This window comes from Chenopodium album, chromosome 11 (assembly GCF_948465745.1).
Source record: "Chenopodium album chromosome 11, dcCheAlbu1.1, whole genome shotgun sequence".
Lineage (NCBI taxonomy): Eukaryota > Viridiplantae > Streptophyta > Magnoliopsida > Caryophyllales > Amaranthaceae > Chenopodium > Chenopodium album.
This window is the reverse complement of record NC_137844.1, coordinates 33,325,803-33,340,933: the sequence shown is the minus strand read 5'-3', so window position 1 is coordinate 33,340,933 and position 15,131 is coordinate 33,325,803.

The following is a 15,131-nucleotide window of genomic DNA, read 5'->3' as shown; positions in this document are numbered from 1 at the left end:
GGTTGGAAAGTTTTTTAGAGGAGCAGGAAAAGAAGGTGGATGAGCAAGCCAAATAGCTGCAGGATCAAGCCAAGCAACTAAAGGAGCAAGCTCAGCGACTGGAAGACAAAGTTGTGGTTATTCGGAACAAGGATGAAGCTTTGTCGAAGGTAAGGGGCGAGTTGTCGTAGAAACCAAATTTTGATCCTAGTTTTGTAATTATTACTATTATTATCTTTATTGCTTTTGTAAATAATTATTACTATTTTTTTAAAATATTTTTATAAACTTAATGACGTTTTTTTTTTTTTTTTTTTTTATTATTATTTAAAACAAAGAAAACGAGTAATAATAATGATTTTTATTCATAATTTCCAAAATACATGTTACAATTTGTACTTCTAAGCTACTAAATTACAAAATATTGAAGTACAGCTAACACCACATGCATTTTTACCCTGCTCCACCGAATTAATTTTCGGGCTTTACTTGTGAATTAGCAAGTAAAATAATGCAGCTATTAGGAAGACCACTAGCCCCACAATGTACATAATGTACACCCATATCATCCTCATGTCTTCCTCAAAGGTGAAGACAGACTGATCTTCCTGGTTTTCTTGAAGCATGGTGGCCGAGTTTAATGGTGGTTTTTGTTTGGTTTTTTCGGGTAAGGAGGGAGATAGAAGAAGATAAGAATTAAGTGGTGAGTGGAGATTTTGGATAAGGGTAATTTTCTTTTTATAGTAAAAGTAGGTATTTAGACCGTATTTTTATACGTATATGTATAATAATCGTATAGTATAAAGTACAATATTTTTGTCTCGCTAGGGAAATATGTCATTTTCTTCATAAACAAGCATTGTTTACTCCTTTAGAGTATAATAGGTATATTCGTATGTTCACTTAGAAAGTTAGAGTTTTTTTTTTTTTTTTTTTTTTTTTTTTTTTTTTTTTTTTATAATTTTTTTAATTTTTTTTTATATTTTATCTAGTGATTTTTGCGATTTGTGCAATACCCTATTATATGACCAGTTTACTTATAAAGTCCGCTACTCTAAAGACTCATGCCCAACCAATGTAGGAAAATGACAAACATTCCCACACCTAAATGGGTATTACATATTGTAGTGCTAAAGGATCCTCCTTTTATATACACTTGTTAAAATATCATTGTCTTTTTGTTCCACAGTTAATACTTGATCTGATAAATACAAGTTCGGACCAAACCCGTCGATATTTATCTAGGTGTTGTATGGACGAGAGTAAAAGAGGGATACGTATGTATAATTGTGTATGTTTGTTACGCTGACCTTTAGATGAATAATTTTTTTTTTCGGCGGTAATGTAGGATCGTGTTCCTTCCTTACAATTATTCATCCACTTTGATAGTGGATTCATGGCACTCTGAGTTCTGGCATTTTTCTTTTGTGGTTATTTTGTTTTTGTTTTTTTTTTTTTTTTTTTGTTTCGTTTCTTTTTCTTTTTTTTTTATCTTTTATCTTATTTTTTTTTATGACTTGTTTATTTCAGTCTAGTTTTTGTATCCTTTCGTCAACTCTGATGAACATTGTCAATAGTGAAATAACGTTACCTTTTTTTTTATTTCCCCGCGGTTAATATTGTATACAATAAATTTCAATTTGGATCAATTGTATCAATATTTATCTGACGTTAATTGGGACAGCTAGATTTCATACGCGTCACATATTGCATATCAGTATTCAAAACACTATTTGACACTATTCAAATAGTATTTTCCGTTACGTTTATTTATGTTGCCGACGTGATTTTGGTCTTCTGTTTTATTCGTTTTCCTGTTGTTTTGATCTAGTTTTGTATCTTTTATTTTTTTTTTTCTTACGACTATGATAAATATAAATTTGTGTTTTAGTAGAGTGAGGCAAAATAAGAGTTCACCTTTTTTTTAAAATGGTCATTCGGTTAAGGGAATATATTTTACTCTTGACTACCTTAAATTTATGTCGTATGACTTAATATTGTATGATTTTACATGTGTATTTTCACTTTGACCATGTCAATCTTATGATTTTATATGATTTACCTTACTTTATACTTTTAGTCAGAGTTATTATTTGTAATGCTCGTATTTATAAGATTTTGTCGTATGGTTAGATGTTTCTTTGGTTATTTATATGTACTGTCTAATAAGGGCAAGGGTTTTTTTTTTATTTTTTATTTATTTATTTATTTTTTTTAAACTCTGAAAATAGTTTGTCCACCCCTACTAGTATTGTAACCGAATGTCTTTGTGTAACTTTCAGAGCTGACATCTTAGGGAGATATTTATTTTACAAGTATTGTTTTAGTACCTTGGTGAGTATAATAGTCACTAAATAAATGTAAGCACTCTGCCATACGTATACCATGTGAGTACTTTTGAGTTGTGACATGACTTGGTTGTATATTTTCTTTTTTGTAATACCATGTCATTTTAGAACCTTTTTATTATATGAATATTAGAGTCTGATTTAATTACGGTTTTCTTTATTTTATCAGTTTAAGTGTTGCAAAATAGATTAAGTAGTTTGTTACATATAAAACAAAAGAATTTAATATCAAGATTCTCATTATTACCAAAATCTTGATATTTACCTTTTAAATCCTTGAATTTTATTTTTTTTTTTTACTTTTTTTATTTACAAATTAACCCTTTTATTTTCCTATAAATACCCCCCTAATTTTCTCATTTTAGGACACCAAAAATTTCTTACAAATTCTCTCTCTAAAAATTCTCTCTAAAAAATTCTCCTCTAATATTTTGCTTTAGTTAAAATCTCTCTAATTTAGCTTTATTTTTAAGTTATTAGCTTATAAAAAGCATCATATAATTAAGTTGTTATTTTTATTTTTATTTAAGTATTGTTATCATCTTCAATTCCTATAAAAAAAACACGAAAATATCTCAAGTTCAAGTATTGTTGTTATTTTCATCTTTGTTAAAAAATTAGCTTAATTGTTCAAGTATTCCTATTCTATATTAAAACCAAAAAAAAAAAAAAAAAAAAAATTATTTCTCAAGATTTAGTTTTATTCTTCAAGTTTATTTTCTATAATCAAAAATCAAAAATCAAAAAAAAAAAAAGTTCATTAGCTTTATTTTGCACTAATTTATTTTAATATCTCAAAATTCCAAAAAAAAAAAAATATCACTTAGTCTCTTTTATTTCACTTTAATTAAGGAGTTATCATCTTTTAATTCTTGATAAGCAAGAAGGGTTATCCAAAAAATTGCTACATCTAGCTCAAGGTATTATCTTTATTACTTTCTCAATTTCCATAATTATTACTATTATGCTAACTAATGTGTTTGTTTTCATGTGATGTTCCCAGTAGGGGTAATGACGATATTAGGTGCTAAATTATCCCTAAATCTTTCATTACTCCAGATTAGAAAAGCTTGCATACCTTTCCAGCGTTGTTTTGGTCGACAAAACCCTCAGGCTATGTCATATACACAATTTCTTCCAAAATACCATTTAGGAAGGCGATTTTGACGACCATCTGCCATATTTCATAATTTTAATATGCAGCAATCGCTAGGAGGATCCGAACGGATTTTAGCATTGGGACAAGAGAAAAGGTTTCATCGTAATCAATACCATGAACTTGTCTAACCCTTTGCTACCAATCTAGCTTTGTAAATGAATACATTTCCATCTTTGTCGGTTTTCAACTTGAAAATCCACTTACATTCGATAGGTGTGTAACCTTCGGGTAAGTCAACCAAGTCCCAGACTTGATTTTTAAACATGGAATCCATTTCAGATCTCATAGCCTCTTTCCATCCATGATCAAGATGTCCTGATTCTCGGTTAATACTAAACCAAGATATCTATCAGGTTGAGATCTCGGCCTCTGAGACCTACGTAGGGTAATGGATTGAGCATTTGTATTGTCGGTTCGACTTTGCATATTTTGATCACTTTGACTTTTGTCAACAGATGCTGTTTGAGCACTTTTACTGTCATTCTGACTTTGTTGCTCATCCTCATGAACTTTGTCGAGTTTGATTTACCTCCCACTTGTCATTTTGGAAAGGTGCTCCTTTTCCAAAAAGACACCATCGTGAGCAACAAACACTTTGTTCTCTGATTTATTGTAGAAGTAGTACCCTTTGGTTTCTTTTGGGTAGCCCACAAAGTAAACCTTATCAAATTTGGGATGAAGTTTGTCAAAAATCAATTTCTTGACATATGCTTCGTATCCCCATATCTTTAGAAAGACAACCTAGGAGGTTTCTTCGTCCATAATTCGTATGGAGTCTTTTCTACAGCTTTTGATGGAGCACGGTTCAGTGTTAGTGCCGCAGTTAGAAGTGTGTGTCCCCAGAAAGTGATAGGAAGATCACTAAGACCCATGGTTAATCGTACCATGTCTAACAAGGTTCGATTTCTCCGTTCGGATACTCCGTTCCATTGTGGAGTTCCAGGAGGTGTCAGTTCTGAAAGTATGCCATGATCTTTTAGATGGTCATTGAATTCTTGGCTCAAGTATTCACCACCTCGATCCGATCGAAGGGATTTGATTTTCTTGCCAAGCTGATTTTCAACTTCACTCTGAAATTCTTTGAACTTTTCAAATGATTCAGATTTATGCGACATGAGGTAGACTTATCCATATCTACAATAGTCGTCTGTGAAGGTGATAAAATATTGATGTCCATTTCTTGTGGCGGAGCTCATTGGTCCACATACATCGATATGTGTTAGACCCAATAAGTCACCTGCTCTTTCTCCCAACTTGGAGAATGGTTGCTTTATCATCTTGCCTAATAAACATCTCGCAATTCTCAAAAGATTCTAAATCGAAAGAGTCAAGAACGCCTTCTTGTAGAAGCTTCTTGATGCGTTTGATGTTAATGTGGCCAAGACGACAATGCCACAAGTAAGTTTGATTTGACTCCATGGTCTTAGCTCTTTTAGTATCATAATAAACAATTTTGTCTAAACACACAAAAGTGTCATTTCCATAAATATAAACAAGACATGAAACAAAAGTCTTGTGATCAAAGTTAAAATGACGTCCAACGTCATGAGATCAAAGTATGGTAGATAAAACTCAACAAGTTTTAGAATTTAGACAAAACACATGAGATTACAAGCTTTCCTTGGATAGATTATCTTTATCTTCCACTTGTGTACTCATCTCCACTTGAAAAGCACCGCTCACTTTATTCCTGAAATAGGAGCATAAAGTGAGTCAATTTTTCGGTATCTAATACCTTATAATTGCTTGTATTCAAGTGTCAAGATGATACCTGAGATTGAGGCTCTTTTTCCTCTTGCCTCATCTTCCAGATACTCGCTACATTCTCTTTTGTAGTGACCTTGCTTACTACAATAGAAGCAGCGCAACTTGGCCTTGTTCTTGAACTCCTTCTTCTTGGGCCTTAGAGCAAACTTAGCCGCCTTGCAAGAATAGGTTTTCTGGAGCTCTTGGATAACTTCCTTGTAGGACAGTTTGTTCCAATTGTTGGTAAGTTGCATCTTAATTGCAACGTACCCCGATTGGAGTGAGCTTAAAAGCATATGAGCCGCTTGCTCATCCTCCACCGGCCTACCAATCAGTTCCAGATGGTTAAATAACCTTGTCATCTTTTGCATATGGGCTTGAAGTGGCATCCCGGGTCTAAGTCTTGCAGTATAGATCCTAGCCCATACTTCTTGCCTCTCTTTGCTGAGACACCCATCTTGTGGTGGCTTGATCCTCATGTTGGACAGTGACCTAGTCACTTCCTCCACAAGTCCATCATAGTTGCCCCTGTTGCTCTTTGTGACCCTCAGATTGCCACATCTTCTAGAGCCTTGAGGAGTACATCCGGAAGGTAGTTGGAGAATTTCTTCTTCCACTGTTCCGAAAAGGAGTTGGCCATGAGTCGCGAGACTCTCTTGCAATCATAACTCCACTCCTCATGAGCTTCATCGTTCATAACCCCTTTTGAGTAAAAACTCGGGATGGGTGTATCCAAGATATGCTCTAGGTAGTAATTGCGGAGGGTCATACGGAGTTCTTCCTCCCATTCCTTGAAGTTCACCAAATTCAAGATAATAAATGGTAAATTCTCGGGAAGATCTGGGAATATTAGATTATTGTCGATAGTTGAAGACATGATTCTACAATTGAAAGAATTTTAATGAAAAACCATTCATGATACTTAAATAAGATTGAATTTAATTCATGCATATCTCAAACTTATTTAACGTCTTATTTACACATAAAATTGTCCCTATTTTTGTGAAAATAAGTCGATTCCAAGATCCAAGGGAACAAAGAGTGGCTAAGCATGCTTTGGGTTGTCTTAGCACTCAATCTCCCAAGGTAAGCAACACTCTTGGTTGAATAAATCGTCGCATCTAATACTCTCTCAACAATTTATTCACTTTGCCACGACATGTTAGGACTCCATTACTCATATCGTTGAGTACAACCAAAACCAACTTGCATACCCGGTATGCCTTATGAGTTTAGGGAGTAATAGTGATGTCTCGCTTTGGCGTAGCCCATCACTACTCTCAATAGGTCGATAAGTGTTGTTTTTAAATGGCAGTTTCACTCAATATTCTAGGGACCTAGGGTTTCTATGTTGGTTGATTTAAGTGAACTTAATTAATCATCACAACATTCGAAATCCTAAACATGCATCTAACATATAATTCATATATAAATGATTATAAATATGTAAAGAATAAGCATTTTGATGCATATTGGCAGCTAGCATGACCCCTTGAATTCTTCAAGTCTTCAAAAGGTCTTCTTTTGCAAATTCATGGCTTTGTCTACCAAGAACCTCCGTCTTCAAGACTTGACCAAAATTATGCAACTACTAGTATCTACGATTAGGACTATTCTAAATATTAAAGTACAAAAATATTCAACGGTACGCAGACCGTATTTAGATTTACAAAAATATATCACGGATCGCAGTCCGTATTTTCTATCCTAATCGGGCCCCACTAGTTGCCATTTTATAAAACCTGTGAGAGAATATACATTCCATTCACTATTTGTGAATGGCCCATGCATTTTACAACGATAAAACAAGTAACAATGCATAAACACGCGATAACTAGTAACTAATCTAGGTGGTTAATCCAATTAGCACGGGTAATTAAAATTAGTCAAAGTTGTTTTAATCGATTATGTAAATAAGCGCAATTAATATTTGAAACTCCCACTAAATTCCGCATCCAACTTAATTAATCCAATTAATTAAGCCGGTAAAACCCAATTATTTTCCAAAATAAAATTTTTGCAAATGCCGCTCAAAAACCGAGGCCTAGCCTCCAAAATCTATTAAAATAATTAAAACCAAATTAAATTAATAAAATAATTAAAACGGCAAAATAAGCAAGCACGAAGCCAACCGTACTCAAGTGTCTTACGCACTACATACGTGCCATATGAAAGTCAAGGTTGTCTAGCAACCCCGTACTATACGGCTTGGCGCATGTGCCTTCACCACCCCATGTAGCACTAGCTAGGTAGAGCCTAGTAGCGTTTGCTACGGGTTACTAGGTGCTAGGCATAAGGCCACACCTGCTTTCCCTTTTGCACCAAAGCACCAAGCATACACACGCACTCAAAACATGCACCATACACGGCTTACCCACGGCCAGCCATAAGGCCGCACACATGGTGCGCGCACAACAGCAAGTTGCTGCCGCACCATGCGGCTGCCTCGGCTGCCATGGTGCCGTATAGCAGCTCCCCGCACACACGCACCACTTCGAGGCACCTAGCAGCCTCGCCAGCCCCATATGGGTTGCGTGAACAGCCCGGCTGGCCAAGAGCATGCTCGGGGCTCTTCGGCCTCGATTTTGGTGCTCATACCTCGGGAAAAATTCCCGATTTTGTGTGACATTTTTAATCAATTCTAAATTAATTTTAGAATCAATTAATTTTGAGGAAAAATGAAAATATAACAAGTCCAACTTAAATAAATTCATCCAAGTGCATAAAACCAAGAATTATTCCAAGAACCATTCTTTAATAAAATTGGTTTAACTTGGTGCAACAAAAATAAGAGGGCAATTACTCACTATTAATTTAATTAATTTAAATTAGTCTTGAGATTTTGACAAAATAAAAGGGAGTTGGAAAAATGAACATAAGTTCAATAAAGATTCCAACTTTAATACTTGTGAATCCTTGAAAAATTATATCTTCCAGTATGAAGATTGTAGGGAATATTTCAAGCATTAACCCCAAGCTTGAACCCCACTGTGATCATACACTTAAGCATGGTGGCGTCCAAAGGGAAGGAAGTTAGAGCAAAAGAGTCGCCAACAAGTTTTAGGAACTTGTAAACCGTTCACAAGGTGAAGATTACACCCCTTAACGATCCAGGAGATTGTCAACTCCAAAAGGTCTTGAACCAAATAGGGTAAATCCAACCTAAAAGAGATTGAACCTGCCCTAAATAATAGGCCTCTACTTTATTCTTCTCGTATTCATGTGCGCTTTCTGACTAACATGCAAACAATAGGTTAACCCTAAACCTGTTTATCTATGTTGGTTGAATTTAATGCACAAATAAATCTATTATTGGCGATCACTTGAATTATAATCAAATTAACCCTAAACAAGATTATTAATTATCTTATTAAGCGTGATTACAAGTACAAATTCCCTTTAAACATGAAAGAGAGGGCGTGATCAAGCAATAACAATAATAATCATCAAGCAACATAATAATCATCATAATTATCATCATAATCATGTTCATGTTAGTGTTAAAGCATAATAATAGCAAGATCCTAGGCATGATACTAACAAGATTAATAACAAATCCTAGCATGTCGCTAGACATAAAAGTTCAAAGCTTTAACCTAACATGATACTAACAAGATATTGATATGATATTAGAAAGCATAGGAAGCACCCTAAACATGAAACTAGAAAGCAGTAATAACATCCTAACATGATACTAGGAATTAAACAAATTTAAACATGCTTTCTACAAGAATAGAGCAATAAGATTACATACTTTGATGCCTCGTATCTCTTTCTAATAACAAAATACACGCGTTAGTAACTTCAAGAAAAATATAAAATCAAACAATCAAATTAAATAATTGAAATAGAGATTAGGGACCAAACCCTCAGAAATTATAACCTTTCACGTCTAGGGCGAAGGCAACTTCGAACTCGGCTAGGTGTTTCTAGATCTCGTGAATGCGGAATTTTGTAAGAGGGAAGGTTTAGAAAAAGAATAGAGAGAGAAAGCTTCTAGCTTTAGAGAGATGATGATTGTGAATGAATAAAAAACGGAGGTTCAGGACCCTATTTATAAGAAAACAGTCCGAAAATAGGTAGAATTTGATAAGGAATAAAACTCCAATCTGTCGCTGCAAAACCGACCTTGTCGCGTGGCGACAGGCCTGTCATCTGGCGACAGCCTGGATTTCTACGCGCTTTCAAACACGGAGTCCACATATGAATCAAAATCGATTTATCGTATTTTTCATAAAATAATATTTTATTCCAAATAAAACTTATCAAAATATAATTATTAATTTTAATTCTATTAGGATTAAAAAGAACCTTCTAGAGAATTCTAGAAGACTATAATCAATTCTAATAATTTTAGGAATAACAATTAACATTGGGCCCTCCCCTAGATCATTGGGCCGCATGTAAAGATCAAACCGGGCCCAGTTTAGTATTTTGGCCATAACTTCCTCATTATTCATCGAAATTGGGCTTATAATATATCGTTGGAAAGCTCTTTGCAAGCCCCATCCAACTACACTATTATTGGACCCGTGTCGTGGACCAAACTAAACTGAATTGGCTGTTTTCATAAAATAGAGTTGTTTTTCGAAAACAAAAAGAAAGAATTTTTAATAAAAACCAACCGCAACACTTGACCTTTCACACTTTCACCTCATTCGATAATCATTCGACGCAAAAGGTATTCATCACTGGGTTTGGTTTTGGGGAGACACATTTGGGTGTCTACAAAGATAAACAAATTTCTATCATAAGTTTCAAACTTTATGATTCCAATCAACTTAAAAAATATTAAATCAACAAAGTTCAATAAAAATTCATGGAATTTAGTAAATCAAAGTTTCAATCACTTAACATAATTAAATATTGAATCTTTAGTACTTAGAAGCCTCAAAAAACAAAGATTTCACACTTAATGCAATTAATTTGCAATCATGTGAAAAATAAAACCAAGCTTTCAAACACAAATTACTACCAAGTAATCGTGCCTAAAGTGGTTTAAGATTGCATATAAAATAAAGATTGAAATTACATAACCACCATAAATATGTAATTAATTTTCAAGGTTAGAAAGACTTAAAATTTTTCGTCAAAACGAAAAATCCCTCGAAAAGTGCATTTTTGGTCGTTTTTTTGGCTAAAAACAGAAGCCTAAAAGGGAAAAACCATTTCCAGAACGCATTTTCCACCCAAAATTCACTATTTTTGGGTCGAAATCTAGGTTTCTAATACGGGATTAAAATTAATAAACCGAGCTACTAATCTAATTAGAAACTTAAAACCAGAAAAAGTAAGCCATAAAACACCTTGAAAAATAATATGATTTTAAAAAAAAAAGAGCGAGGCTCCGATACCGCTGTTGGGGTTTGGTGAGTCCGACTCACCGCGGAAACAAACCCAAAAACAAGACCGCACTCGCAATAAATAAAACCATAAACATAATTAACTTAATGACAAGATTAAGATAATAATTATACCTTTGTCGCGTGCTTCGCCCGACCTCGAGGGGCTCTTACTTCGAAAGCTAGCCTCGAAAATACGACGACCTCCAACGGAAGTCCACCCACAACTCGAACACCGACAAGGGTCCAATGCCTTGGAGTTAGCAAGGCCCGACCAAAACTCGAGTAATTGAGTTCAAAGGTTTTCACAATGGTGATGCCTTTTTCGACTCTTGAGTTCAAAGGTTTTCACATATAGTGATGCCTTTTCCAACTCTTACTCAAGTGCTTTTCCTAATACCCCAAGTTGGGTATTTATAAGGAAATGCAAGAGTGTGAAAAGCTCTCCCATCAATGTGGGAGAATTTGATTTTTCCATTTTATTTTAAAGCTAAAATGAAATTAATAATCAAACTAATAAAAAATCAACAAGTGGCAAGCATACAAGGAGGAGTAGGTGAGGACCATTTGGAGGAGGGGGGATCAAACTTGCTCCCCACTCCCACTCCCATAACCGGCCACCTCAATGCCCCAACTCCCATTTATTTTGCGCCATGTGGTAGCTCACTTGGGCACCCAAGGTACCCTTGTGCGCTGCCACGGTGCTGTTGTGATGCTTCGGCCTAGCACACCACACACCCAAATGTGTGGGCTGCTGGTGCCTCGGCCTAGCAAGCCACACACCAAGTGTGCGGGCTGCTAGCTGCCGTATGCTAGCCTAGCCCCGCACTTTGTGCGGGCTGCTAGCATTTTCCGCGCCCCTAGCACTCGGTTTTCCGATGCTAGGGGTATTTTGATCATTGTTGATTTATTATTATTTTCACGTCTCGTCTTTTACTATTTTCGACTCGACTTCCGACGCTCGGTTTCGACGCTTTAAGCTCGAATTTCCGACGTCCAAATATTAATTACTCGGTCGACTGATTAATTCCTAATTAATTCGTCTCTTCGGCTCGTTAGTTTCTTGGGTGTGACCCGAAGGGTTCAGTCAAGATTAAGCTGTAATATTAATTATGCATTAATATTACTGATCAAAAGCAACCTCCATCCAGGCATTCCGATCACTTGACCTCACTGAAAAATTAGCTTTCTAATAATTCTGAACCCCATATCGGAATAATACACTTGTTCGAAGGACACCATTCCTTTCATTGAACCCACCGTGGGAGCTCTTGGAAACTGCCACCCCCAATGTTCATCAAGTGGAGCGCATGGAGGCATCGATGGACGCACGAGGGAGGTTGCCCTGCTCCCAGGCGCGGGTGCGCACGATGCTGGCGTAGGCGCGCAGGGCAGGGGCGCGGCCGCGCATGTGCGAGGTGCGACCGCGCAACCCTGCCTTCCCCGTTCCGTACCCATTTCTCTGCGACCGTGCATATTGAGGAGAAGGCGCGCCTGTACGGGTTCTTTTTGGACGTCTAACTAACTTCTCCTCTGTTAGTTTTACTATATATAGATTTTCATGTTTGTAGAGGAAGAATGAAGTACTAGAATTGATTAGAAATTGAATAGAATAGATTTTTTGAGAGAGCATCTCATGATTTTGGGAAACTTTTGTTCTTAGATTTTAGAGAGAGAAACTTGGTAATTGATAATTGCTACATTTTGATCTTCATTCTCGTTGATATTGATTAAAGTTTTGTAAGAATTCCTTTCTCTTTAATGCAATTTTAGTGTTTGATCTTTGATATATTGTTGAATTTCTAGTTGATTGTTTGAATTGATTGTTGATATTTTGATTACAATGTTGATGATGATTTGTTTAGTTTTGCTTTTCAATTCTACAATGTGTAGTGAGTAGATCCATTGCTAGGGATGTGGTGAAGCATGTATGAATGATCGACTAATGCTAATTTGGGGATTTAGATTGATTTGATATTGTGATTAAATTGGTTGATGGAATTTGTGCATGTGTTTAATTTATTGAGGAGTAGCTAACCTTGATTATCAAGCTAGATTGCATTGTAGTTTTCATTAATACGACACATTGATTTGGAAGCTACTCTTATCTGTCGAACTTGTCTCGTGATTTTCCTTTGATAGTCATTTGTAGAGACCGCTAGTTTGACCCTAGGAAATAGGTTTTTAAGTGATTTTCATTGCAAATACCATTTTCCCTCGCATTATTTGATCGATCAACTTCCCGTCAAATTAGCATGTTTATCGTGAATGCATGCAGATCCTAATTCCTTGGTATCTTGATATTAATTTCTATTTTTAGTATTTGTTGAGTTGATTTGCTTTTGTATTAAACCAAAGCGTTTGTCTATACTTCGGAATAGCTTGACTTAAGACCATAGCATATACCTCCATTCCTTTGGGTTCAACTTTGACTTACCCCTATACTAGGGTTAGGTTTGGTTATAAATTTTGTTTGATCGGGGGAGTTTTAGAACTCAACGACCTAGAATCATCCTCCCGTCACATACGCCGTCGTACAAGTGGCTAGAGCTGTCAATTCGGGTAAACGAGTCAGGTTTGGGTTGGGTAAGAGTGGGTCGGGTCAATTCGGGTTAATGTGGTAACCTATGCGGGTTAGGTTCGGGTTGGGTCATGCTTGAGTCGGGTCACGTCGGGTCATACATCTTATCGGGTTTGGGTTGGGTTTATGTCGGGTTAATAACAGGTCGGGTTACATTTGGGTCAGGTGAACAATAGATCGGGTTTAATTCGGGTTTTCACGGGTTAAAACGGGTTAGGGTAATTCTCGGGTTCGAGTCGGGTTCGGTTCAAGTCAATAATTTGCGGGTTAGAATCAGGTCGGGTCATTCTCGGGTTTGAGTCGGGTTCGGTTCAAGTCAATAATTTGCGGGTTATAATCAGGTCGAGTCATATTCAAGTCGGGTCATTCTCGGGTTCAAGTCGGGTTCGGTTCAAGTTAATAATTTGTGGGTTATAATCAGGTTGGGTCATTTTCAAGTCGGGTCATTCTTGGATTCAAGTCGGATTATGTTCAAGTCAATAATTTGCGGGTTATAATCAGGTCGGGTCATTTCCAAGTCGGGTCATATTCGGGTTTAACTAACTATAAATAGATAATTATCATTTTTTATCAAGCTAATTATTTCCTTTGACTATAATATATATGGTAACATACTAGGGAACTATAGTCTATAATTTAGGAAGATAATTATCTCCTTTGACCATACAACAAATATACACTATATTTAACTCTTAAATTTGGGGATGATGATCCTTTCTTTAGCGGGCCTGGACCGACTTGGTCTCCCCAGATAAAATGCTTTGATCAACAATAATCGGGTCAGGAACAATTTGGGTTGAATTAAGGTCCGGTCAATAACAAGTCGTGTTGATTTCGAGTCGGGTTAGTAACTGATCGAGTTGAATTTTTGGGCCGGGTAAGTAATAGGTTAGGTAAAATTCGAGTCGGGTCAATAAAAAGGGGTTGAATTTGAGTCGGGTCTATAACAAGTCGGGTTGATTTCGAGTCAAGTTTGTAACAAGTCGGGTTAAATTTAGGTTGGGTTAGGAATGGGTCGAGTTGAATTCAGGTCGGGTTAGTAACAAATCGGGTTAAATTCGGGTTTTGACAGGTTAAAAACGGGTTTGGGTCAATTTCGGTTCAAGTTGGGTTCGGTTCAGGTCAATAATTTATGGGTTACATTCGGGTCGGGTCATCTCTAGGTCGGTTCATGTTCGAGTTCGGGTCTCACATACTCGGGTCAACTCGGGTCTAGGGTTGGTTTCAGGTCGGGTTTGGGACGCCATTTTTTCGGGTTCAGATGGGTCGGTTAATAATCGGGTTTGGGTCGGGTCAGCTTTTGACATCTCTTTGGCTAAGGATGGACTGTTATTCATGGCTTTGAATACATCTTTGTGACGACCTTAATATTGACTTATGGAACAAGACTCCGTCGACGAGGTGGTATCTAGAAGCTTTGTATTTTAGTTTTCGATCTTCTATTTTGTCGTTGGAAAGGGTATCGTTGGTGAGGTAATTTATGAGTGGTTTGGTCCAGTTGTCGTCGGTATTGACATCGTCGATGAGGAAGATTGCTTTTGTGGATACATAAGGTTTTTGTAGGTGGACTAGGGGAATCGATGTAAAGGTGGTTTTTTTATAGTGCAGAAGATAATTTTGCGTCGGCTAAGTTTGCAAGTACGAAGGGGTTGAAGTGTTTAGCCTTTTCTTTGGCTACTTCAAGGTAGGCTGTCATTTTGGACTCTTTTGCTGTGAAGCCTCCTGACATTTCACTAACGATGAGGAGGGAGTCACTGTACACATCTAGAGCTGTTGGCCCCAAGTCTTTGGCGGCGATTATTCCTGCAAATTGATGCTTCATATTCTGCTTCGTTATTTATGGCTTTGAAATCACAAGATATAGACCGTACTATAATGTCCCCTTGTGGCGAATTTAGCACCATTCCCAGGCCAGCTCCACGTTGATTGGATGATCCATCAATGAACATGATCCATTTGCTCTCTTTGTCGACGCC